The 26,481-nt window shown below is 41.0% G+C and overlaps 1 long non-coding RNA gene across 1 annotated transcript; it reads right to left on the minus strand.

Moving 5' to 3' along the window:
* Window positions 1-19,540: 19,540 nt before the first annotated feature.
* On the minus strand, window positions 19,541-25,260 carry LOC148137402 (uncharacterized). The gene is made up of 3 exons (XR_015754353.1): window positions 25,140-25,260; window positions 21,774-22,084; window positions 19,541-19,808 (listed from the first exon to the last, which is right to left on the minus strand). It is a non-coding gene; the product is annotated as an uncharacterized LOC148137402 (long non-coding RNA).
* Window positions 25,261-26,481: the final 1,221 nt, after the last annotated feature.

Genomic DNA, 26,481 nt, shown 5'->3' on the forward strand with positions numbered 1-26,481 from the left:
GGTAACTGACAGCAACTGAATTGGAGACACCTGAGGATACAGAGAAGAGGAGCATTGAAGCTGCAGTGGTAATATTCACAACAACCTAATCCTTTTCAAATAGAGGCATGGAATCAGAGACTGGAGAATCACAACATTTAAAATATTTTTGTTCAAAATTGTCTGGATAAATCCAGCAACCAGATTCATCTTAGTGGTGGGAAAGCTTCAAATGAACTGTAATCTCAGCCTCAAGCAACAATACTGGGAAATCATATGGACTAACTTTATATGCTGACTAGAAAATCTAATGTTTAACCTGTTTACCTAAATCATCTGATGACGGCTTATAATTCTGAATCTTCAGTTTTCTTGGGTATTTAAGCCGGTTTAGAAACGTAGAAAATAGGAGCAGGAGGAGGCCATGCAATCTTTCGAACTTGCTCTGCCATTCATCACGATCATGGCTGATTGTCCAACTCAATAGGCTAATCATGCTTTCTCCCCATAACATTCGATCCCATTTGCCCCAAGAGCGAAATCAAGCTGCCTCTTTAATTGTAGTTGAAAGTGCTTGCTTGAAGTGTCTTAATTTGTCCTTACGTTCAATTGAAGCTGAGAAACAAACATGGAGTCCAAACTCTGTCCAAATTCTGAGGAAGTTGACAATTTAAATTCACGAGAAAAGAAAGCGACAGTCAAAAAGTAAGTTTGATCCAATGTACGACCATATGATGCTTCAGCATGTGTTCAGTCTCTTTCTGAACCTGTGCCAACCTTCAAAGTTTAAGTCTGTAGGATGTTGCTTGATTGGAACAGCATTTCCTCAATCAATATTATGTGTAGTGAGATTAGTAATTCCCAGGTTATTCCCACATATCTCCCCATGTGATTATACTAACTCTTTCAGGTCATTTCGATTTTCATCTGGAAGTAACTCAGCAGTTTATCCCAGTTTTCCAGAACGTCCTCATTGTTCAATTTAATTTGAGGAATGTATAATTCACAATCATCTTGATTAGCTTTTGAACAAAATACATCTCTTCAAGCCACAGAATGGTCACAGAAATAAGTGGAGCAGTAAGCCATTCAGCACCTTAAGCATGCGCTGCTGTTCAAAATGATGATGACTGATTATCCAACTCAGTACTCTGTTCCATCATTCTTTGATCCCTTTAGTCCGAAAAAAAATCTATTATGTTTTGGACTCAATCAATTTCCATGACAGTGAATTCCAAAGAGTCACCACTGTCAGGGTGAAGAAAAGTTTCCTCATCTCAGTCCAAAACGCCCGAGCCAGTCTCCTTATACCGTGAGCCCTGGTTCGGGACTCCACAGCCGTGGAGAACATCCTTCCTGGTTATGTAATTCTGGACATAAACACTGACTTGTGCTGCATCTTGTGATCTTCGCCTGGGTCATGTATGGGGAGGGTTGTTCTCTGTATTGCCACACTTTGACAGTGAAAGTTAACCTCTTGCTGATAGCAAGCTGGAAGCAAGGTTGCCATTTGTTGCTAAGAAAGAGATAGGACTGAGTGCTCACTGCCCATATTCAAAAGGGAAGAATGACCTACTGAGGAGAGATATCAGAGAACTTTTTGTAGCTTTAACGGTGGACACTGACAGAAATTACTGACTCCCGTAGAACACACTGGGAATCAGCAAAGGTGACTCAAAATGCTGGTTCCTAATTACACGTATTGCATTTTCAAAATGACAACAGCCCATTGGTTGAGAGGTTTTCCTTTTTTTAAAATTAAAATGTTCAGCGATCTATGACACACTTCTGGAGTAGGTGAGACAGAATCCAAGTCTACTAAATCTAATTTAGGAACTTAAGCCTACTGACCAAGGGTAGGGAGACTATCATTCTATCATCAGAGGTCTGTTTTGCATCTCATACAGAATTGATACATTTGCCCTTAATTGCTTCATTAATCCCTGGGGATGTAAATAATAAGCCACTTGTCAGAGCATTGTGTGTTGCTCAGGTGCCACTGAGTATAATGCTGATCGTTGAGTCGGAGGGTTCAAGATCGACCCTCGGGGTTAGAATACACTAATTGATACTGCCACTGTGATAATCCTGAACATCAGACGTGTATGAGGCATTAAACCAAAGCCACTCTGCACTCTAAAGGGACCCTTATTATTTTGAATTAATGTGAGATTATATCTGGTGTCCCGGCCAATATTTATCGCTCAATCCCGATGAGCAGACGATCTGGTCATCATCTCCCTCCTGCTTTTCTCACGGTACATAAATTAGATATCACATTTCTGACATGTGACGATATGATCAAAAGTACTTCAGTTGTTGTATAGAACATCTCTGATTGAAAATTGGCTTTGTCAGAACCTACATGTATTATTACTCAACTTGGCCGTTCATTTTTCACTATCTTGACCCTCTGTTGTAAGAAAGCGCTCCTTTCCAACTTCCAACAAAGGAGAATGAGACAAAGCTCAGTGCTGTAACATTTCACTTTATACTAACATCTGGATCAAACTGAAATACCATTCAATGCAAATATAAAACGAACTGAGCCAGTTTTAACGGATTAAAACAAATTATATTTTTCACCAAAGGAGTGTATTGAAATATTTCAATAGTTTCTCATTGTGTCAAGTACAAGCAAACAGTGGAGTCTGTTGCAATCTATTTTATCTTGTCTAAAGAATAGGCTGAGGAAAAGCATTGCAGGCTCTTTAAATTCGAGAATGAGGAAAGGAGTACATTGTGGAACAGTGACTAACAGCAGGAAAATTATTCTTCAGATTAGAATAGATATGTAGTGCAATATACTAAAATGATAGAATGAGAGAAGCTAAAGTGGGATATTGTCAGCGGAATGTTTTATAAGCTTTTTAATATCGGGTCAGTCAGGATCTTATTGAATGGTGGAACAGGCTCGAAGCCCCAAGTGACATATTCTCATTTACTGTTCATACCTCGAAAAAATTTTGTTAGTTCTTCGAGCGGAGGTATTAAACACATTTTAAAATGTTACATGGGCACATGCTGATATTTCCGTCTAGGATTCCCTGGGTTTGATAGTATGTAGTTGACAGTGGCCCCAGGCGTTCTGCACTTGTTTCAGAGATCTGGAAAGATATGTTTAGGATACTCTGAGGTGGCATTAAGATTGGGTTAGATTACATTACAGTATGGAAACAGGCCCTTCGGCCCAACAAGTCCACACCGACCCGCCGAAGCGCAACCCACCCATACCCCTATATTTACCCCTATACCTAACACTACGGGCAATTTAGCATGGCCAATTCGCTAAACCGGAGCACCCGGTGGAAACCCACGCAGACACGGGGAGAACGTGCAAACTCCACGCAGTCAGTCGCCTGTGGCGGGAAATGAACCCGCCTCTGGCGCTGTGAGGCAACAGTGCTAACCACTGTACCACCGTGCCGCCCACAAAGATGTTATTAAGATGTTATATAAATGTGCAACTTTTCTACTCTGCTAGGGTAGAGAGGATTTTACTCTCTATCAAACCTATGCATCATTTGACTTCAATCTGCTTTTCTTTGTTGCATTATTGTATGGAGTTTATTCTCTTAAGTCAATAGCCTGGGCTTTGGCCAAAGTTTAAGAGGTTTTTACTCACACTGGTGAGTTTCTGTATCCCATGAGGTAGATTCATTGCAGTCAGTAATGGGAAATATAGCAGATCAAATATAATGTTGTTAATTGTTATTACATCTTTTAACATGGATAACTATGTGCTGTTCTATGAACCTCAAGATTTAAAAGCCTTTTCAGTGGAGCCACTGCTGATTTAACCAATGCGCTATACTGGTGAACTCACTGATACTGAAACCTCTATAATCTGGGACAATGATGAAATAGAAACTGACTGGAACTGCAACTTATCAAGAAAACTAGGGATCAGCGAGAGGTTGGGGCCGAAGCTCAAAATACAGAGGCACTGCAAACCCAAACACCCATTGACACAGTTTCACAAGATGAATTATGATGTGGTTCTGCACTATTCGGTTCTGATCTCTGTGGTTTGTGGAAAAAAATGACATTTGCTAGAAGACAACTACAAAGCTCTCTTGCGATAATGTGACACAGAATCAAGTGAAATTTGGAGTTCTCCTTATGGGGCTTCTTTCATCCTTTCAAGTGGCAGCTGAATTTGGTGATCAGGTATCAGTTACGATCAAATTGGATGAAATCTTGACAGTGATTCCTTTATTTACATTTCCCTATCTCTGAGGTTTGCCCTATTTTTTTTATTAAAGGGCCAATAGGGGTGAAATCTCTTTAGTGCTGTCCATTGGATAGCCGTGTTCCTGCCACTGTGCAACTTCATATTGATATCTACCTTTAAAAACAATCTGAATCTATGGTCAAATACTGGTGTTGGAACTAACAGGGTTCATAATAGAATGACTAATTCTTCAACTGCTGCAAACCAATATGGGCTAGATTTTCAAACTGTCATTATCACAAAGGTGCTTTTGGTGCTACATTCAGTATTCAGAATGACAATTAGATTTTCTGTTAGTGCAGAATTTCTCTCTATTACTTTAAATAATAGTGTGCTGTGTGTATGTGCATGTGGTTTGTTTCTATTTATTTCTGTTCCTCAATGGCTTTGAAATTGTTGTTGTATAGGATCAAAGGCAAAGTAATGTCTCCACAAGGACATTTTTGCTGGTTTTCCTCTGAGACCAGTGCAGAACTTTACCAGTTTATTGTAGGCCTGATACATTATAGTTAAGTTTCACCTCTGCCAGCTGGTACAACATGGAAATTTGAGTATTGATGAAAATAAAGTTTTTTTTTATTTAAGTCTTTAATATTGTAATTAGCAGGACACTCTCAAGAATTCCAATGGAAATGGAGAAAGCATTTAATCTGTCTGGGTAATGAGTGCTGATTGATAAAGGCATGGAGAGTGGACCAGGTGATGGTTGGCAGTTAACTGCCAATGCTTGTTGTGATTCGACTAAATTGGTGATGGCCATTCTCTGCCTCATTTGGCATGACAATACCTTGACCACTTAGGCAACCTGCCAATTGAAAACATAACAAAGTTCAGTTGTCAACGTCCATCACCATCTGACCAGGCCATTTTTCCATTGGGAACATCTCGATCAATCATTATGCACTTTCCAAAGCATCAGAACTCTTTTCTTGTTCAGTATAAAATGTTGTTTCCCATTATGTCAAAATATTTCTGTATTTGCAAACAATTGTTTGAATTTGGTAACCTTTTGTTAATGGAGTATCCAACATCCAGCTGATATGATTAAAATGGAATCTAGTTTTCCAATTTGAAATGATTTAACCCCCTGACAAGCACACTTTGTACATGAAGATCCTCTTTGAATATTGTATCAGTCTGGCTGTTGAAAGACAGTTTTTGAAAGTTGTTTACTTTGGTCAATTTCTATTTAATGAATTGCTGAAATGGTGCAAAATGCATTCTATTGCATTTACAAAACTAAGATAACTTGTGAAATCAGGAGATGTGCACAGTGCAAATAAAAATCCCATTTACTGCTGGCCTGGACAAGACTGGTAAACTTAAACTTGTGCTCATAGAGAAAGGACTGAGATCTTAACAGGCTCATTATCATCTAATGTATTGAGTTTAAACTTATGTAGATCTCTAAATTCTTCAAAGCCTTGATCCACGCTGTCTCTTGTACCCCTTATATACACAATCTGTTCTTTGGTTCTCTGATTGCTTTATATCTTTTTGTCCATGAGTATGGCCAAGCCCCCTTAATTAGTTGTACTTTACTGATAAACTTCCTCAGATGCCATCTGGAACTGATTCCCTCTTTGAAAGCTTGCTTAAAAGCCGGTTTCATGTTTTTGGTCTTGGTCCTAACTCTTCTGATACATGCCAATAAACTTCTCCTGTTTGGCATTTGGTGCATCCTTTTCTAGTTTGGAAGGTCGAACTCGAATAAATATAGGGTTAAAGACAGGATTCTTGGCAGTGTGGAGGAACAGAGGGATCCCTCAAAGTTACCACCCAAATGGATAGGGTTGTTAAGAAAGCATTTGGTGTTTTGGCTTTCATTAACAGGGGAATCGAGTTTGAGAGCCGTGAGGTTTTGCGAAGCTCTACAAGTCCCTGGTGAGACCACACTTGGAATATTGTGTCCAATTCTGGTCGCCCTACTATAAGAAAGATGTAGAGGCTTTGGAGAGCATGCAAAGAAGGTTTGCCAGGATACTGTCTGGACTAGAAAGCTGGCCTTATGAAGAAAAGCTGAATAAGCTCAGACGTTTCTCTCTGGAGAGAAGGAAGAAAAGAGGAGACCTGATTGAGGTATACAAGATAATGAGAGGAGTAGATAAAGTCAATACCTAGACACTTTTCCCCAGGGCAGGATTGACTGGTACTAGGGGTCATATTTTTAAGATATTAGTAGAAAAGTATAGAGGAGACGTCAGAGGTAGGTTCTTTCCGTGGAGAGTTGTGAATGCATGGAATGCATTGCCAGTGGTGGTGGTGGAAGCAGAGTCATTAGGAACTTTTAAGCGACTGCTGGACATGCACATGTTTAGCAGTGAGTTGAGAGGTGTGTAGGTTGTTATTATATTTTACATTAGGATTAAACCTTGGCCAAAGGGCCTGTTCTGTGCTGTACTTTTCTATGTTCTATGTTAAAGCAGCTCATAAATGTGAGTATTTAATGTCCACTTTGGCAGATTTAATTGGTTCTAATTGGAATGTATCTGCCATAGCTTTAGCAAAACTGAATCAGCAAACAGCTTCAAACTGTGCACACATCCATCATATAACATTGCTGCTCCACATTAACTTTTCAAATGCACTGCTCCATTCCAAATAGCGGAACACCCGTTCCCATTCATAGAAATTTGTTTCTGATGGATGGAAGTGGTTGTTTCGGTACTTCTGCCATTTTTATTGAACTCATCTCAAGTTACACTTTAGAATTTAACACTCAGGACAAGACTGTTTGTGTTAAGCTTTATCAATTTTGACCAGTTTGCCAGCTCTTCATGTTCTTGAATATTGGAATGGGACTGGATTCTATCAGCCCTCTAAGGACAGGCTGCAAGGTCATTAGGTGGATAACAATAAGGGAAGGAAGGAATTTCAGTGGCTCTCATATTTCCACCTCCGCAGTATTTTATTGATCCCAAATTAGGGAAAGGATGCCCACTCAGGTGGTCAATGTAGAGTCTGTTCCCGCCAATGCTGGCAGTTTTTTCGCAGTAGGTGGGTCCTCTATTGTGTGGGAGACCTCCTCCTGCATCCTAGAGACACGCCTGCAGGATGTCCTCCTAATGAAGTACCTTATGGCTCATAACAGGGTATCCCATCTGCATACTGGAACAGTCTCCTGTCCATGGTGGCGATCATTACGGGAACTGGAAATCAGAGTAAGTCAGTGAAAGAAGCCGTGAGGGCTAGAGTGTTCACAACATTCCCAGGACAAGGTGGGCAGGTCCTACTGAGACCATTAATAAGTCATTAAGATCCCCCAATTGGTGCATGGACACTGGGTTACTCCTACTCCTCGTAAGAGTACTGTAATTACTGCTGTTTCAGTGCTATCAAGCAAATAGTGAAGTGTGGCCATGCGATAAAATCATTTTACATTCAGTGCTGAATACTTGAGACTTTTTTGTGAGAAATTTTATAATTCTTCTCGATGTTCTTAATACACTTTTTGTTTCATACAATGGTGATTTTCTACATAGGATTACAGAGGAAATACAGACCATTTGGTACAATCAGTTCATGCCAGCGCTTGTGTTCCACTCAAGGTGTTTCACATCTTTTCTCATCGAAATCGCCCATTGTAATTCTCTATTCCCATCCATTCCACGTGCTTGCCTAGTTTCCTTGAAATACATCTCAACTATTGATTTCAACTATTCCATCTGGTCACATATTCCCCATTCTCATCATTCTTTCAGTGAAGAGATTTCTTCTGAATTCCCTTTTGGATTTCTTGAGGTACCGTCTTATATTGACAACCTCTAGTTACGTTCTACCCCATAGTGAAATGTTTTCTCTGTACCTTCTCTTTTCAAAACCTTTCATAATTTTAGAACTGTCATCCTTCTTTTCAAGAGAGAAGTGAACAGCACAACAATTCTTCCTTGATATACACAGCCAGAAACTTGTGTAGCATTCTTATAAATCTTCTCTTCACTTTCTCTCATACATTCTATAATATGTCAACTCGAACTGCAGGCAATACCCTTAATTATAGTCAACCAAATTTCTATAGTGACCCTACTTTCAAATATATCCCTTTACAGATAAAGCTTAGAGCCTTGTTTGCATTTTTATGGCCTTTGGAACCTGTGGTGAAATTGTTAGTGACTGATGTAATTGTCTGAAATCCCTTTGTTTGTCTCCCTCACTTAAACGTGCATCTTTGAATAAATGACCTGCACATTATTCCTACCAAGATGTAACACCTTACGTTTATCTGTGTGGATCTTCATTTGCTAATTATTTCAACATGCCGTAAATTAATTAATGATCACTTGCAACTTCTTGTAGTCCTCAGAATTGGCTACATTTCAACATTCCTTTCCAATTTGGTGTCATTGAATTGCTATTTTTTTTCTCTAAATTAGATACAATATTAATTTGCAGTTTTACTTTATTTTGTTTAGTTTTTTTAGAGAGGTGCAGTAATCCACACGCTAACTATAACAACTAAATGTAGAATGACAGATAGATGAAAATTATTACACACACAGGACTAATTAATAGACTCTATTAACTTCAAGGTCAAAGCAGGGAATTATTTTTTTACACGAATGATATGGTGAGATTATCCGTAGTGCAATCACTTTTGTCCATTTCCTTTTTGTTGCAGTTTCTTTCCCCAGGTCTTTCTGTGCTACTAGTATGAAATTGAAAAGGCACCCATCCTCCATTTTAAACTAAATGATAATAAAAAAAAACAGCGTTTATATAAAATGTAACATGATTTAAGAAACCATCCCTCTAGGCTTATACATATTCACAGCCATGTAGAGTTATATAGGGAGAGGCTGAATGAGCTGGGGCTGATTTCCCTGGAGCGTTGGAAGCTGAGGGGTGACTTTATAAAGGTTTACAAAATCATCAGAGGAATGGATACAGTGAATAGACAAGGTATTTTTCCCTGGGGTGGGTGGAGTCTCGTCTAAACCTATACTCGTGAGTATAGGTTTAGAGTGAGAGGGGAAAAAGTTGAAACTACCTAAGGAGAACCTTGTCTTGTAGGGGATGGTGTGTATGGAATGAACTGCCACAGGAAGCAGTGGAGGCTGGTGCAATTTCAACATTTAAAAGGCATCTGAGTGTGTAGACGAATAGGAGGGTTTAGAGGGATATAGGCCAAGTACTGGCAAATGGGACTAGATTTGTTTAGGATATCTGGTCAGCATGGGCGAGTGAGACTGAAAGATCTGTTTCCAAGTTGTACATCTACCCCTATGACTCTATGATCTACCCCTTTGCTCTTAATGTACTAGTCGATTCTCTTTGGATTATCTTTAACATTATCTCCCAAGGTTATCTCATTTTCCTTTCTTGCCCTCCTCATTTCCCTCTTTACAATGTCCCTGCACCTCTTGTACTCTTCGCGATTCACTTGATCTCATTTCTCTATATCGAATATACGAATCATTCTTAATCTGAACCAAAGCCTCAATATCTTTATTCCTCCAGCGTTCCCTCCTCTTACCTGCCTTATCTTCACACTAACAGGAACATCACGCCTCCTAACTCTCGTTATCTCACTTCTGAAAGCATCACTCTTGCCGGCCGTCCCTTGAGCTGCAAACACTCTACTCCAATCAACCCTTGAAAGTTTTTGTCTCATACTATCAAAATTTGCCCTCGTCCAATTAAGAACTTTATCATATATATAATGCCAATCCTTTCCATAAATATTTTGCAACTAATCGAATTATGACCCCGGCCCCAAAAAGCGCCCCTATTAATCATTCAGTCACCTGCTCTGCCTCATATCACAAGAGTAGGTCAGGTTTGCTCCTTCTGTGATAGTTACATCTGCATATTAATGAAGAAAATTGACTTTAGCACTTACCAAATTCCTCACCATCCAAGCTCTTAAAACCATGGCTGTCCCACTTTATGTTTGGAAGATTAAAATTTGCTATTATTACAATCCTATTACGTATAAATAAGATATTTCGACATATTTGCTACTCAATTTCAGTCTGACTTCTGGGGGGACTATTAGAATCGCATCAAAGTAATCATGCTTTTCTTATTTCTGAGTTCCATCCACATAGCTTCACGAGACCATCCCTCAGAAATACCTTGTGTTAGAACAGTAGTAATGTTTCACCACAAGAAAAATTGACTCCAATCTCCTTCTAGCTCTTCCTCCTTCTGCCGTACCTTTGATGATGGAAGGGGCTTTGAACATAAATTATTCAACTTACTGGTGATGGTTAGTAGCTGAAAATAAAGATACTGTAGGTGACTTGGGTGATGGGGAATAAAAGGTTACATTGTGTGGAAGGAAAATTCTGGATAGAAACAAGAATTTTTAAAAACGAACTCCATTCTGTCTGCCCAGGTCTTGCCTAAACCGCTCTACCTCTAGAGTACTTTCCTTTTATTTTGATGAGTTCAAGTTAATATCACCCGCTGTTTTGTACTTGTTAACCATTTGTTAACGGGTGTTTGCCGTTTCAGAATGTAGATTGTCTTATCGTGTACGTTCTCAGAGTTCAGTGTTTGGAGTCCTTGTTGGTTCAACCTGTGCTTTGGTCTATAATGCAAAATTACAGAAAAATATTAATAGCAATTTAAAATAAAATGTTAGGATATTGGAAGAACAGCTAAGAGCTTCAGAGCTTGACAGACCGCTTGTGGGAAAGGACATGGACAGCAGCAGGGTTTCCAGAACTTCTAATCTCTGCCTTCCCTGATCGAAATCAACCTGTGATTTATAATTCTTGAGGATTGTTATTCATTAATATCAGTGTGTCAGATCGATCTCAGTCTCAGGGAGGTGTGACGTGCTTCTTTGTTTTATGATGAACTCAGAGGAACATGCAATAGTAAGGGGCTAAACCCAAAGGGGTGCAGGAGCAGAGGATGCCCCGTGCGTATGTGCACAAATCAGGGAGTGTACCAAGACCCTTGGACAGAAGAGCAAATAATCCCAACTTCATCACCCTACGCTGTAGCGAACAAACACAAAGCAATTATGATAAACTGAAATAAAACAGTCTCTTGTCTCACCTGGAATGTTGCATCTAGCTTCAGGTGCCACGTTTTTGAAAAGAAATGCAAAGTTATGAGATTGGGTGCGTGACTGATTCACAACACTATTCCCGGGATGATACACCTTACCAACTCTGAGAAATTGAGAATGTTCTCCTCTGCTGATAGTTTCCAGACTCTGTGAACAGTTGCTATGATTGGTTCTCTATTCCGTCTTGCGTCATATAGATCTCAATGGCTGAATATTTCAAGTACTCATGAGCTGTGCCTTGCCTGATCACAGCGACCTCTGATTTATTATTTTTGAGGTTTGCTGTTCAGTAATATCTCTGTATCAGACAGATCTCAGTCTCATTCCCTGGGATTTGACAGGTGTGGTGTGTCAAGTAGATCCCAGGAATTGTGCTCCATGAGATTTATGTGTGAGAAAAACTCCAGTTCTGAGAATTCGCCCTTGGATTGTGCACGTGTTGTTGTCTGAATACCTGACTGAACGTTGACATTTTTGGCTGATGAATGTTTCGTTGGGCGCTTTAGGTGGCGATTTCTGCATTACTAACCCAGGCTGCCCTGACATTGGGAGTACTTTTAGTTTAGACAGTGTAGAGTAAACTTTCAAACTCCGTTGTCTGCCTTTTTCGGCTTCTGGTGGAGCCTTTAACATTATCATTAGGTGACCCGAGGCCGTGACCCTTGGTGCATAAGCGGAAATGTTCTCTAAAAATTCTGCCTCTGGAGTGTTCCATCAGGCATATCGTGTGAAAGGCACATTTACATTAGTGTGCTGCATGGTAGCGCAGAATTAAACTAAATGACTGGATGAAACACAACCAAACAGAACAAGTGAAAGTATTTGGCTGGGAAAGGAGTAGGATGTGGGAAAATGTATTATTACTGACTGGCCTTGAATAAAGAATTAAGCAAACTCAAGGTTAGTGCATATTCATTCGAGATTTATTAACAATTTCAGAATGCATTTTTATCCAAAAAGTTGATGTAAAAGCTAACAGAAGTGAATATAATGGCTGGATGCCACATTGAGACGAGAACACATGCGTTGTGAGCTGGGAATTTTCTGTACATCAGTAACAGACACAAGAAAGGGAATACAAAGGCTCATCAGAAAGGGTAGGCAACCATTCTGAGTAAGGAACAAATAAAAACAAAACAAACGGGCTTCAAACAACTGGGAAGCTACAAATTCTTCCAACCACAACCATCTCAAAGATATCAAAGTAAAAAGGAAAAACCATCAATAATTGTCTCAGTTACACGCTGATAAACTGAAGTAATCTCACTGTTAGAGTCAGCAACAGGACAGATTGGAGATTGGGAATTCAGAGACCTTGATAAGCAGATCAGGAAAATCAAAGTGGTCCACAACTCATTCACTTCACCTGGAAAAGATAGAGAAAGCAATGACGCAGATATTTATGATCAGGAACTTTCAGATTTAATGTTTATTCAATGGCACACTATTTCACAAAACATATTGCGCTGCTTGGCGTGAGAAAGATGTGATTATTCTCACCTTCACCAGAGTGACGGCAGCGCTGTAGAAAATACTCAGGAAGAACAAGGTGATGGACGTGGAAGCAGTTGTCCAAATGTTGCTGTTATCATCCTCATAGTCTTCAAACTAAGTGCGATCTATTGAATCGATGAATATAAAACCGAGAGAACGCATTTAGATTGTTTATTGATCCAGATCGATCTATCTGCACCCAAGTAATGTAATTAGAGACCATTACATCTTCATAAAGCAGTCAGGTATTTCGCAAATGTGACTCTTATCTATATCTATTAGTGCATTATTGACTCTCAGCAAGAATTTACAAATACTAACTGCACATGTTCTTTCTTCATTGTCCATGTCAGAACGTTTTAAATTATTTTTCTTTTCATCTATTATTTAAGGATATTATTATTTGAGGACTGCTTATTACGAATGATGATTTTAATTATATCGTTATATTTTAAATATAGACTGTGACAGCACTTTAGTTAAAAAGTGTGGCCATCACTGAATAAAAGTTCAAATGTGGTTCTCATCTTTTGTATTGGTGACCAATTGCTTGGCAAATCATGAATATAAGTGACATCACAAATATTGCTTCATATTTTTGTTTGTAGGATCTGTATATTTAGGAATACGTTTTTGTAGTTGTGTCCCTTAATTTATTTGATCTACTGCTTGGTGTGTTTGGTTTTCCTTTAATGTTTGTTTATGTGGTTATGAGAGTCTCTTACTTCACTCTTACCCATGTTGGAGTCTGTGAATGAATAAACATATTCTTGTTCCTTTACTGCTGGTGTGCTCATGTGTTTGTGCACCTAATTTTTTGTCTTTTCACATTGTGTAAGCATCATCATGCTAATATGCCACTTCGTTGCTGCCTATGCTTATCTTGTAATGTCTTTGTGAGTGTTCACTGTTCATTAGTGCTATCGAAAATGTGTGCTTATGTGTCTGTTTCAGATCCTACCTAAACTAGGTTATTTTCATGTTTATGCATAATAAATATTAGCATGCAATGTTATGCTTTTATGGATGTTTGTATTTATATGATGATGATTGCTTGTGTGGCAATCTTTCCCAAACTATCTCCTGATAAGATTGTTTGTGCTACTGTTCGTGGATGCTTGCTGATCCTTGTGCCCATTATCCTTATTTAATAAATGCCCCTCTATTTGTTCATCTATGCACTTGTGTGTCTGCATGTGAGACTCTGAATTTGTATGTGCGTGTGATAATGTATACATGCTGATCAATGTGGTTTAAAAATAACTAATTAAGCTGCTTCTGTCATCGTATGTTTGTGATTCGGAAAATGGGAAAATAATGATATTAATGTTTATCTCTGTGCACTTACGTGCCTGTGTGAGTTGACATGTGGGAGGACATTTTTCGGAATTTGTATCTGTGTGTTCATGTGTGTATGTCTGTACGCATTGTGCTGTATGAATGTATATGTATTCATGCCCATTTGTGTGTTACCGTGTGTCGATGTTTCTCATGGTTATGTGTGAGTACTCCTGTTCATTTGTGCAAATGATTTTCTTTCAGTGTATGTGAGTTTTTGTATGAGCTTAGGTGAGTGTTCAAGTACCACTTGCATGTGTGGCTCTGTGCGAGTATGCGTGTGTGACATCTTATCTATATGCACATTGAAGTGTGCACATAAATATGTGATTTTAGGTGAGAACCCGTATATGTGTCATTACGTGTGTATTTGCGATCATCTCTCTGTATCTGTTCTTAAACCAGACTGCAATTTTTATTATTCTAATTTATTGTTCTTATTTTAATGCATTGCCCATAATTAGATTTGACCTTGGTGTTGTAGGAAACATTTCCCATCGTCGTGGAGAGATAAGCGTTTTATGAGCAACTCTTCTGTTGCAGTGATAGAACTTCTGTCTCTGAGAGAAAAGGCGTGAGTTCAAATCCCCACTGCCCCAGAGATAACATTTCTGAATATGTTTATTAGAAAATGTCTACTTGTGTTCTGTATGTGAAACAAAATGATATCAGGTATTCGAATACCAGAATTGATCCCATGTGCTCCAGAAAACTGAGACAAAACTATGGAATTCAAACTGGGACGATGCAAACACCAGTTTTGGATTATGGGAATCAATGTTGATCATTTGTTAACAGAGCCAAGCGTGTCTAACATGCTTCAAAGGTATTGTTTTGCATGGAAATGTTAAATCTTTGGACAGGAAGCAAGAAGCTGACTGTTCCTGTTAGTAACTGGGTTACATTATAGAGGACATCCACCATGAATACTCTGCACAGGGAGAAAGAGGACGGGCCATTCATCGTTCCCCTCCCCTCTGCTCCATAACAACTTATCTGTCGATTCTCTTTGGTGTGAAAGTGAAGATACATTCTGTCAACTCATGCGCTGGTGCAAGATCCCTGGCAGTTCCCCAGAAACAAAGGTTACATTCAAACTGTTCTGCACTCTTTACGATTGGTATGTTCCAATCAAATTTAATTTTAAAGTGTCTTAAAGTTACATTTCCAATTGGTGTAATTTGGCAGTTTAAAACTGACATGAATTTTGTAAGCATGTCCAATCGGGGGAATCAAAAGCACCAACTTCAAAACTCGTGCCCTATTCTTGATATAAAATGGACATTGTCAGATTTTGTCACAGAGGGATTTAGGATGGATTAGGTACTTGGCGGAATCCTGCAATGAGTGAGCTTTACTCTATCTCTGACCCAGGGTGTATCTGAACAGAGAACATTAACTGCACAAGACACTCGTCCTACACCTGTTAATAATCCACGTTAAAAGTTCAGGATGCACCTGAACCTGAGGGGCACCGGTATCCTTGGTGGGAGGTTTGCTAGTGCTCTTGGGGGTGGTTTAAACTAACTCTGCAGGGGCATGGGAACCCAGACTGTAGCGTTAGGGAGCAGGACCTGGAGTGTAGGGAGGTTAGGAACATGGCATCAATTTCAAAGGAGGGTGCCTGTAAACAGGAAAGTGGCTGGAAGTGTGTATACTTCAATGCAAGAAGTATACGAAATAAGATAGGTGAACTTGCAGCGTGGGTTGGTACCTGGGACTTCGATGTTGTGGCTATTACGGAGACATGGGTAGAACAGGGACAGGATTGACTGTTGCAGGTTCCAGGGTTTAAATGTTTTAGTAGGGTCAGAGGTGGGGGTAGAAGAGGGAGAGGTGTGGCATTGCTTGTCAAAGATAGTATTACAGCTGTGGAAAGGACGATGGATGAAAACTCGCCATCTGAGGTAGTTTGGGCTGAGGTTAGGAATAGGAAAGGTGAGGTCACCCTGTTAGGAGTTTTTAACAGGCCTCCTAATAGTCCTAGAAACGTAGAAGAAAGGATTGCAAGGATTATTCAAGAGAAGAATGAAAGTAATAGGGTGGCTGTTATGGGGGACTTTAACTTTCCTGATATTTATTGGGAAAGCTATAGCTCAAGTTCGTTAGATGGGTCAGTGTTTGTCCAATGTGTGCAGGAGGGTTTCCTGACACAATATGTAGATTGGCCAACAAGAGGTGAGGCCATACTGCATTTGGTTCTGAGTAATTAACCAGGCCAGATGTTAGAATTAGAGGTAGGTGAGCACTTTGGGGACACTGACCACAATTCGGTGACTTTTACTCCAGTGATGGAGAGGGATAGGTGTGCACTACAGGGCAAGAGTTATAGCTGGGGGCGGGGAAATTATGATGCGGTGAGGCATGACTTAGGATGTGTGGCTTGGAAAAGTAAGCTTCAAAGAAAGGGCGTAATTGATATGTGGAGCTTGTTCAAGGAGCAACTATTCAGTGTCCTTGATAAGTATGTACCCGTCAGGTAGGGAGGAAAAGGTCGTGTGAGTGAGCCGTGGTTTAATAAGGAATTGGAATCCCTTGTTAAAGGGAAGAGGGCGGCCTATGTAAAGATGAGGCGTGAAGGTTCAATTGGGGCGATTGAGAGTTATAAGGTAGCCAGGAAGGACCTGAAGAGAGAGCTAAGAGCAGCAAGGAGGGGACATGAAAGGTCCTTAGTTGGTAGGATTAGGGAAAACCCTAAGGCTTTCTATAGGTATGTCAGGAATAAAAGAATGACTAGGGTAGGAATAGGTCCAGTCAAGGATAGTAGTGGGAAGTTGGTTGTGGAGGCTGAAGAGATTGGGGAGACACTGAATGAATACTTTTCGTCAGTATTCACTCAGGAACAGGACATTGTTGTCAATGTGAGTACTGAGTCACAATTAAGTAGAAGGATGGCTTTGAGGTATGTAGAGAAGAGGTGTTGGAAATTCTGGAAAGGGTGAAAATAGATAAGTCCCCTGGGCCTGATGGCATTTATCCTAGGATTCTCTGGGAAGCAAGGGAGGAGATTGCAGAGCCATTGGCCTTGATTTTTATGTCCTCGTTGTCTACAAGAGTAGTGCCAGAAGATTGGAGGCTAGCAAATGTGGTTCCCTTGTTCAAGAAGGGGAGTATGGATAACCCTAGTAACTATAGGCCGGTGAGTCTCACTTCTGTTGTGGGCACAATCTTAGAGAGAATTGTAAGGGATAGGATTTATTAACATCTGGATAGGAATAATGTGATCAAGGATAGTCAGCATGGTTTTGTGAAGGGCAGGTCGTGCCTCACAAACCTTATTGAATTCTTTGAGAAGGTGACTAAGGAGGTGGACGAGGGGAAAGCGTAGGATGTGGTGTATATGGATTTTAGTAAGGCGTTTGATAAGATTCCCCATGGTAGACTACTGCAAAAAATACTGAGGTATGGCATTGAGGGTGAGTTGGAGGTTTGGATTAGGAGTTGGCTGGCTGGAAGAAGACAGAGGGTAGTAGTTGATGGCAAAGGTTCATCTTGGAGTGCCGTCACTAGCGGTGTTCCGCAAGGGTCTGTTTTGGGACCATTGCTGTTTGTCATTTTTATAAATGACCTGGAGGAGGGGTTAGAAGGTTGGGTGAGCAAGTTTGCGGATGATACGAAAGTCGGAGGAGTTGGAGACAGTGAGGAAGGATATTGCAGGTTACAGCGGGATATAGATAAGCTGCAGAACTGGGCAGAAAGGTGGCAAATGGAGTTCAATGTAGCTAAGTGTGAGGTGATTCACTTTGGTAAGAGTAATGAAAAGATGGGGTACTGGGCTAATGGTCGGATACTTGGTAGTGTGGATGAGCAGAGGGATCTTGGTGTCCATGTACACAGATCTTTGAAAGTTGCCACCCAGGTAAATAGTGCGGTGAAGAAGGCATATGGCGTACTGGCTTTTATTGGTAGAGGAATTGAGTTCGGGAATACTGAGGTCATGTTGCAGTTGTATAAGAATCTGGTGCGGCCGCATCTGGAGTATTGTGCGCAGTTGTGGTCGCCATATTATAGGAAGGATGTGGAGGCACTGGAACGGGTGCAGAGGAGGTTTACCAGGATGTTGCCTGGTATGGTAGAAAGATGATATGAGGAAAGGCTGAGGCACTTGGGGTTGTTTTCATTGGAGAAAAGAAGGTTTGGGGTGACTTGATAGAGGTGTACAAGATGATTAGGGGTTTAGATAGGGTCGACAGTGAGAATCTTTTTCCACGTATGGAGTCAGCTATTACAAGGGGGCATAGCTTTAAATTAAGGGGGGTAGGTATAGGACAGATGTTAGGGGTAGGTTCTTTACTCAGCGAGTCGTGAGTTCATGGAATGCCCTGCCAGTAGCAGTGGTGGACTCTCCCTCATTTTTGCGCATTTAAGCGGGCATTGGGTAGGCATATGGAGGATAGTGGGCTAGTGTAGGTTAGGTGGGCTTGGATCGGCGCAACATCGAGGGCCGAAGGGCCTGTACTGCGCTGTATTCTTCTATGTTCTATGTTCTATGTAACTACACAGATGGAATGTAAGTCAGAGTGGGAAACAACTAATTCAGTATTTAACTCACAGCTGGAGGAAAAAAAATACTTCATTACTTCTGTTGAATTATTAAATGCAACTTTGAGATTTGTTTGACATGAATTAACAGTGTCCATCAGTGCAAGTGAAATGTTTACAAACTCGGTTTACCGCTGGATTTATCGACTGTTCTGTTGATGATCTTCAATGGAATCGCTTCATGTCCCACCACACAGGAGTAAGAAGCACCGCTGGCCCACTCCTCCGCTGTAATGGATAACAGGCTGTAGATGAAGAAGGAGGTGTTGTCGCTCTCCGCCATCACCTCAGTGTTCTTGTAGTTACTGGGATTCACTGGCTTGTCATTGTTTGTCCACTTGACGAAGATCTCTCGGGGGGAGAATCCTCTCACTAAACAGGTGAGGAGATTTCTTCTGTTGGTGGCAGGAGGACCGACACTGATGGCTCCAGCGGATTAATCACTGCAGAATATTGGAGACAAATATAAATCAACCAAAAACATCCTGAATCAATATCACAATTTCACTAAATATTAAAATACGCCATGTTTAATTTGGGATTTATTCACTTTTGTTTTCTAAAGGAGCAGTATGATACACATTCTGTTCAGTAAAAAGAGTAAAGTTTAATGTGAAAGTTGCCTCCATGTTTCCAGCCCACAACAAGGGCATTCTGCTGATTGCTGATTGTGACGTCACAACCCAGGCTTCTTCCCACCTTATCTGACTTAATCAGAATACAATATCCTTTGGTCCATCTTTTTCTGAATCAGCTACTTAGCTCTCCTGCCTTCAGATGCATCATTAATGCTCCCAACAGTGTTTGATCATTTCCAATCAAAGTCTGCCATTGATGTAACTCGATCTGGATTACACATGGGATGCTTTGTGCTTTAATCTCACCGCTTACCTTCCTCCTTGTGGATGGATTCTCTCAGCGGAGTCGGTAGATTCTAATGGTACACCACACATTCAAAAGTTACGCCACTCAGCCAGGCTTCAGTAAAAATGTCTAATTTGCTGATCACGCTGTCGGGATTCTGTCCAGGCTGCTCAGCAATCTCTGATTTCAGAGGCTTCTTTTCTTGTTTCCAGGCCACGTTGACTCCAGAAGGAAGATTGCACACAACGCAGTTTAACGTCACCGTCGCCTCCAGTAAGACTTGTTCTACTGGCGGTGGGAGGATTTTAACGGTGTTAGGGTGGCACCCGGTATCTTCTATGAAACAAAAATCAAAGTCAATGAAAAATGCCCCTTTCTGATACAAACAGCTAATCTTCAGATTACTCCTTCACAGGGTGAAGACACCACCTTCAAAATGGCAACTCCAACTATTGCTGAAACGATGCTTACTATTGTTGATGTATTTTGATCTGTGAAAGCATTTGTGATTACCTATAACATACCCTGTGTAATTATTCCGAAAGAACCCTGGCTTTGTAACAAGTGAAACCTGTGAAAAAAGTAAAATCATCGAAGATACCATCATGTAACCCATGGAATTACCTTTCTTTCGGAGTTTGTCTCTCACTTAAGACCACCTATTGATACTTGTGACAAGAGTAATCTGAATATAATGAGTTCATTTCCATGTTCAGAACCCTTAGGTGCAAGTGCTGCTGGTCACGCTGACTGCCAAATCACATCCCAAATTTTGGACAAATTATAATAAATAATAATTATTCTCTTTGCAGAGTTCTAAAGTGTTACAGGAGCGGTGAACAGCCATGGAAATTTTGTTCATTATATTTAACATGATCAAAAATACTTTGCGTTATTGGTGTGATGTCATTCTCTAATTTATGCCATTGTTCCTCATGGGCTGTGTTTGGAGTAGATCTGAAAAAAAGACATTGAGTACAGCATTGGATATCGAGAAGGACACCCATCTCCTTAAGTCTTTCCCTCTATTCAGTTAGTTCATAACTGGTCTGTACTTTCACTTTATTTACCAAGCTGCAGTTTTTAATTTTTTCATAGAGCAGGGGAGAAAAAAAACAAAAGCGTCTTAAATTAATCTACAAATGTGATGGAAATGTACACTAATTTTATAGACATCCACTACTCACTGTGTAAACATCGCCACCCCAAACCAGGCTAAATCAGCCTGTCTCGAGTTCCTCGTTCATTCATCGCTATTGTAGCATTCCCACCAGAATTTGTTCTCCTGCCTCATCCACTAATTACAGAGAGCATGTTAAAGAAGCTCATTGAGATCACGTTTATCCCAGTTCATCAAATGTGATACCCACTTGGTCTGTGGTCTGATCCCATAAATGAAGTTAAAGAGCTCAGTACCAGATAAAAATCGATGTCGTACAATGTCCAAGGCCAACAGGTCATTCCTGAGCAGGGGATGAAGCATTGAACGCATTTTGATTTATTTTCAAGTAAGGGTCACTGCATATTTTAACCATGTCATTTTGAGACCCCAACATCATAAGATAGAGGATCAGAATAAGGCTGTTCGGCCAATCCAGAGTTTAGATCAGAATGATGCTGGAAAATCACAGCAGATCAGGCAGCATCCGATGAGCAGGAAAATCGATCTTTCAGGCTAAAGCCATTCTCCTGCCTTCTCCCCGTACTAAACAAGAGCCGATCTATCTCTGGCTTGAGTACACACAATGGACGGGCCTCCACAGCCCTCTGCAACAACAAGTTCCACAGACTCATCACCCTCTGGCTGAAGAAATTCCTCCCCATCTCAGTTCTAAACGGTGCCCCTTTGACCCTGAGACTGTGCCCTTGGGTCCTAGTCTCGCCTACCAGTCAAAACATCTATTCCACGTTCACTCGACCTCAGCCTCTCAGTATTTTCTATGTTTCAATCAGATATCTCTCCAATATCCCCCCTCCACCCGCCAACCTATCCTTGAAGTGGCCACCAGGCAAGGATTCAGCACTCTGAATGCCTTTCCCAGCATGGTCAGGCAACAAACTATTTAACAAAGCTCACTTTCTATATATCTATCTTCAACAGAGGGGAAACATGCTTTTCTGATTTGCCAAAATGTTGAATTATGAACAATGCATATGTAACACTCAAACTGAAATGACATACGTGGCATGTTGGGAAATGAGAAGCTGTAACGTGCTGTTTACTACGCCTGATAAATTAGTGTGTTTGATTCACATCAGAGTTCAGAATGATTTGTAGCTCTCTCAGTATGTGTCTCTTACCCTGGAGTGCGGTGATGTTTTTACTGTGAATGTTCTCTCCATGAGTGACCTGGCAGGTATAGACTGCGCTGTTGAACCATTCACCATAAGGGACCATAAGCCGACTCGTCACCGAGAAGTTCCCGTTCGCCTCACACACGGGAGACGTGAAGAAGCCAGAATCCAAGCGTCGGCCATTTTTCAACCAAATCACGGAGATTGACTTCGGATGGAAATCGATGATTGAACAGACGACGGTTGCAAACTTGCTGCTTGCGATTCTTCACTGGAGCTCACAGTTAGGAGAAGAGTTGGTTGGAGAATACCTAGATCTTTCGGAAACACATCGCATAAATTATCTGACGAATTTCAGAACAAATACAATCAGTTCTCATATAGCAAGGTTTCTTGTGGTTAATGGATACAAGAATCATAATTATGCAGAGTGCTGGAGAAGCTGGGTTCCACACAGAAAGAAAAGCAGGATAATGTGAAAGGCTAAAATTATAGGACACAGCAAGGGACTCAAGGAGGCATAGAAACTATAGGCCGGTTAAATCAGAAGGGAGATGCAACGTTAGATGGTATTCGTTTTAATGACAGAGTCTGATGAACAAGGCAGATGAATTACCGGCATAAATGAGGAAATGATGCGGTTGCTATCACGGAGACATATTGAGAGCAGGGCGGGAGTGGCTATTCAATATTCCAGGATTTAGTGCCTTCAGGCGAGACAGGGAAAGATGGAAAAGGATGGGGGCGGGGGTACAGAATGTTGCTTCTGTCGCAATTCTGACAAGAGTATTTTAGGCTGTAAAGAGAAATGAAACCATGGATACCTCCTCGAACAAAGGCAAATGGACAGTACTTCAAAACCAAAATACAGCAAAAATAACTACTGGGAGAGCACTATAGACCTTACTATAGGTCCAAAAGACCAAGTAGAAATACATGGGCAAATTTCAGAGAAATGTCAATTAAATAGGGGAATGAGAAAAGAGGTTTTTAACTTCCTCAGCATAGGCTTGGATATTCATTGTGTCAAAAATTCAGAGGGAGCACAATTCTGAAAATGCCCCCAGGAGAATATTTTAACAAAGTATGTGTGTAATACAGAGAATTTTAATCCAGACCTTGCAAGAGAGGGGTGAACCTGAACTTAACTTTAGGGAATGAAGTCGACCCAGTGGGTAAAACATCAATGGTGGAGCACTTCGCAGACAGTGATCGTGAATCAGTTGGATTTCAGATTGTACTGCAAAGGAAAATAAATTGGCCGAAAGTTCTGAAAAGGGGAAGGACAATTTCAGTCAGATCAGGTAATGACTTGACCAGAGTGGACTGGAAGCTGACACTTATTGGTAAATCTGAGTCAGAGCAGTGTGACACATTTAAGAAAGAGATAGGAAAAGCACAGGGAGGACATTTCCCAGGAAGCCACTGCGGGCTCTGGACAGCAAAGGGGATAGAGGGTGAGATAACGAGAAACAAGGGAGGCTTCCGGTCTATACTGAAATCTCAAAACAATACAAAATAGTATGGAGTACAGAACGTGCAAGGGGGAGTTTCAAAGACAAAGGAATTAGAAGAGCAAAAGGGACCATGAGAAAATAATGGCAGTCAAAATAAAGGAAAATATATTTAAAAGTTACAGGCTCATTCATAATAAAAGAATTATTCGGGAAACAGTAATGCCCATTAAGTGTTATTATTGGAGTGGAGCCGGAGGATAAGGTTGTGGTCGAAACGAATGTGTTGTGTCAGTGTTCACTAGTAAGAGGGACAATGTGGGGACAGAAATCATGGAGGAGTGTTGTGATGTAGTTTTCAGAAATTAGGACACATGACGTGATGTTCTCTGTTGTCTTGCTGAATGAAAAGTGGTTATATTTCCAGGGCAGATGAAAAGTATACCAAGAGGTTGAGCGATGCAAAGGATGAAATAGTTGGGTCGCTGACAATAATTTAGAATTCCTGTCTGGCCACAGCAGTTGTGCCAAGTGAGTGTAGATCAGCCAACGCTGCACTGTTATGCAGGATGAAGGAAGGGATAAATAATGAAAACACAGATCTGTCAAGCTAGTCTCAGTGGTAGGAAACTATTGAGAAGTGAAATTAGTCTTCATTTGGAAGACAAATCAACAATTTTCAGCACGGTTTTATTGAGAGGAAGTAATGTGTAACAATTTGATAGTAGTTTTCAGAGAGATAACTCGATGTCCAGATAATAGCAATAATCAGAGCCAATGGGATCCGAATTAATTTGACAGATTGGATCTAGAACTGGCTGAGTGGTGGGAGCAGGGGATAATAGTCATCGGGTGTCTGCGTGACTGGAAATCTATGTCTCCTGGTGTTCTGTAGGGATTGGTGTTGATTTCCTTGCTATTTCTCTTACATACCAATGATTGAGACTCAAATTTAGGAGGATTAACCAGTGAATTCACAGATGGAATGAAAACTGTCATGTTGGTAACTCATGAGCATAAAGGGTTTAGATTGCAGGAGGATATAAAAGGGTTGTTTGTATGTGAAGAGAAGTTGCAAATGGAAATTATTCTGGATAAATGTAAGGTGATGTAATTCGGCAGAAGAATCTGTGAGGTATGACGCTTTCAATGGTGGAACCCTGGAAAAGCCTGAGGATCTTTGGTGCATGTACCCACCGATCCCCTAAAATTCTGTGTCGTCTGGATAAAGAGGCTAAGAAAGTGGGAGGATATTTGCTTTTATTAGCCTAGATATTGACAATGAAGAGTAGGGAGATGATACTGGAACTTAATAGAACACTGGTTAGGCCATATTGAAGAGTTGTGTGCGTGTTACCGGAGGAATGTGATTACACTGAAGGCAGTATTGATGAGATTTGCCAGGATCTTGCCTGGGTTGGAGGGTTTTAGTTATGAAACAAGATTAGATAGACAGGGGTTTTCCTTGGAGCAGAGGAGAATTAGGGAGAAGATTATCCTGATGTCTAGAATTATTTTAGGCATAGACACGGTAAACTAGATGAAACCTTTCCCCTTAATGCCTCAGGGGCACAGGATGAAGGTAAGGCCAGGAGGTTCCAAGTGGATCTCAGGGGAAAACAAAATCAAACAGAGGGTGGTGTTAGCCTGGAGCTCAGCACCTATAAGTCATGTAGAGACTGAGCCCCTCATAATAAGTATGAAGTATTGAGATGCATCCTTGCAAAGGCAAGCCACACAAGGCAATGGATCATGTGCTGGCACATGAGACTGGCTGTTATTGATAGGCGTGAACTGGATGGATCAAAGGGCCTTTTTCCTGTGTTGTACAAGGTGATTCTGTGAAAACGGTTATAAATAATGTCTTCTTCATATTAATCCCAGATGCTCTGTTTATCTCAGTTCCCACAACACATACCTGGACATGGCATTTCTTTGCTCTTGTGTGACCCGCTGTGTTGAACCTCACAGTAGATTTTGCTGGGGCAACCTACCGCTGACTCTGGCAGGGTTAACTGGCTGCTCAGGGTGTAGGTTCCCTTCTTGTTTCTCACTGATGGGTAAATCTTCAATCCAGTCGTGATTAGCTCCCCTCCTTTCTTCCAGATTACCTTGGGGACGTCAGGGGAATAGTCCATCGCCAAACAACCAAAGATCGCAGAACCGGTGTTGTGCTCCTGACAGGAGGAGGCCAGGCCATAAAGCGTGGGGGAGATGGTGTCTGTACAATATAATGACCAATTGAGCATGTTAATTTCTGTTAATTTGACCTCATCAGTTACTCAAATGTATCCTCAGCTGTAAACGTTTGCCAGTATGCTCCCGCTGAGTCTACAGCATAACTGGGGATTATTTTTGTTTCCTACCAGTTGCTGATCATGATCATTGGTTCTCTCTTTAGAAACATGCCCTCGACCTTGTCCATTGCCATATAATTTAGGAAGAAGAACATCCTGATCCCATCCCAGTAACTGTTTGAAGATCTCACCGACACTTTCACTGGATTGCTGTGAAGAGCAGAGAAGTTTCACAAATACAAACCAATGAAATGCAGATTCATCGAAATTCGACAGTGTGTGCAAACAGGCCATTTGGCCCAACAAGTCCACACCCACCCTCTGAAAAGTAACGCATCCAGACCCATTCCCCTACCCTATTATGCTACAGGTAACCCTGACTAATGCACCTAACCTCCCAATCACTGAACACAACATTTGCAATTCCTCCAGCTTGCACATCTTTGGACTGTGGGAGGAAACGCACACAGACAGGGGGAGTAAGTGCCAACTCCACACAGACAGTCACCCGAGGCTGGAATGGAACCCGAGTCCCTAGCGCTGTGAGGCAGCAGCGTTAACCATGGAACCAGCGTGCTGCCCCATTAGGTACCGTGCTGCTGGAAATACCCAACAGCTGTCAGTACCCCCGGAGAGAAATCAGAGTGAATCATAGAACATAGAACATTACAGTGCAGTACAGGCCCTTCGGCCCTCGATGTTGCGCTTCCCTGTCATATTAATTTGAAGCCCATCCCACCTACACTATTCCATGTCCAATGCCTGTCCAATGACGACTTAAATGTACTTAAACTTGGCGAATCTACTACCGTTGCAGGCAAAGCATTCCATACCCTTACTACTCTCTGAGTAAAGACATTACCTCTGACATCTGTCTTATATCTATCTCCACTCACTTTAAACTTCTGTCCCCTCTTGTTTGCCGTCCCCATACTTGGAAATCAGGTCCAGTGAGCCTGCAAG

The sequence above is a fragment of the Chiloscyllium plagiosum genome, unplaced genomic scaffold (assembly GCF_037043375.1).
Source record: "Chiloscyllium plagiosum isolate Xiang-an unplaced genomic scaffold, Cpla_swu_hap1 HiC_scaffold_44, whole genome shotgun sequence".
Taxonomy (NCBI): domain Eukaryota; kingdom Metazoa; phylum Chordata; class Chondrichthyes; order Orectolobiformes; family Hemiscylliidae; genus Chiloscyllium; species Chiloscyllium plagiosum.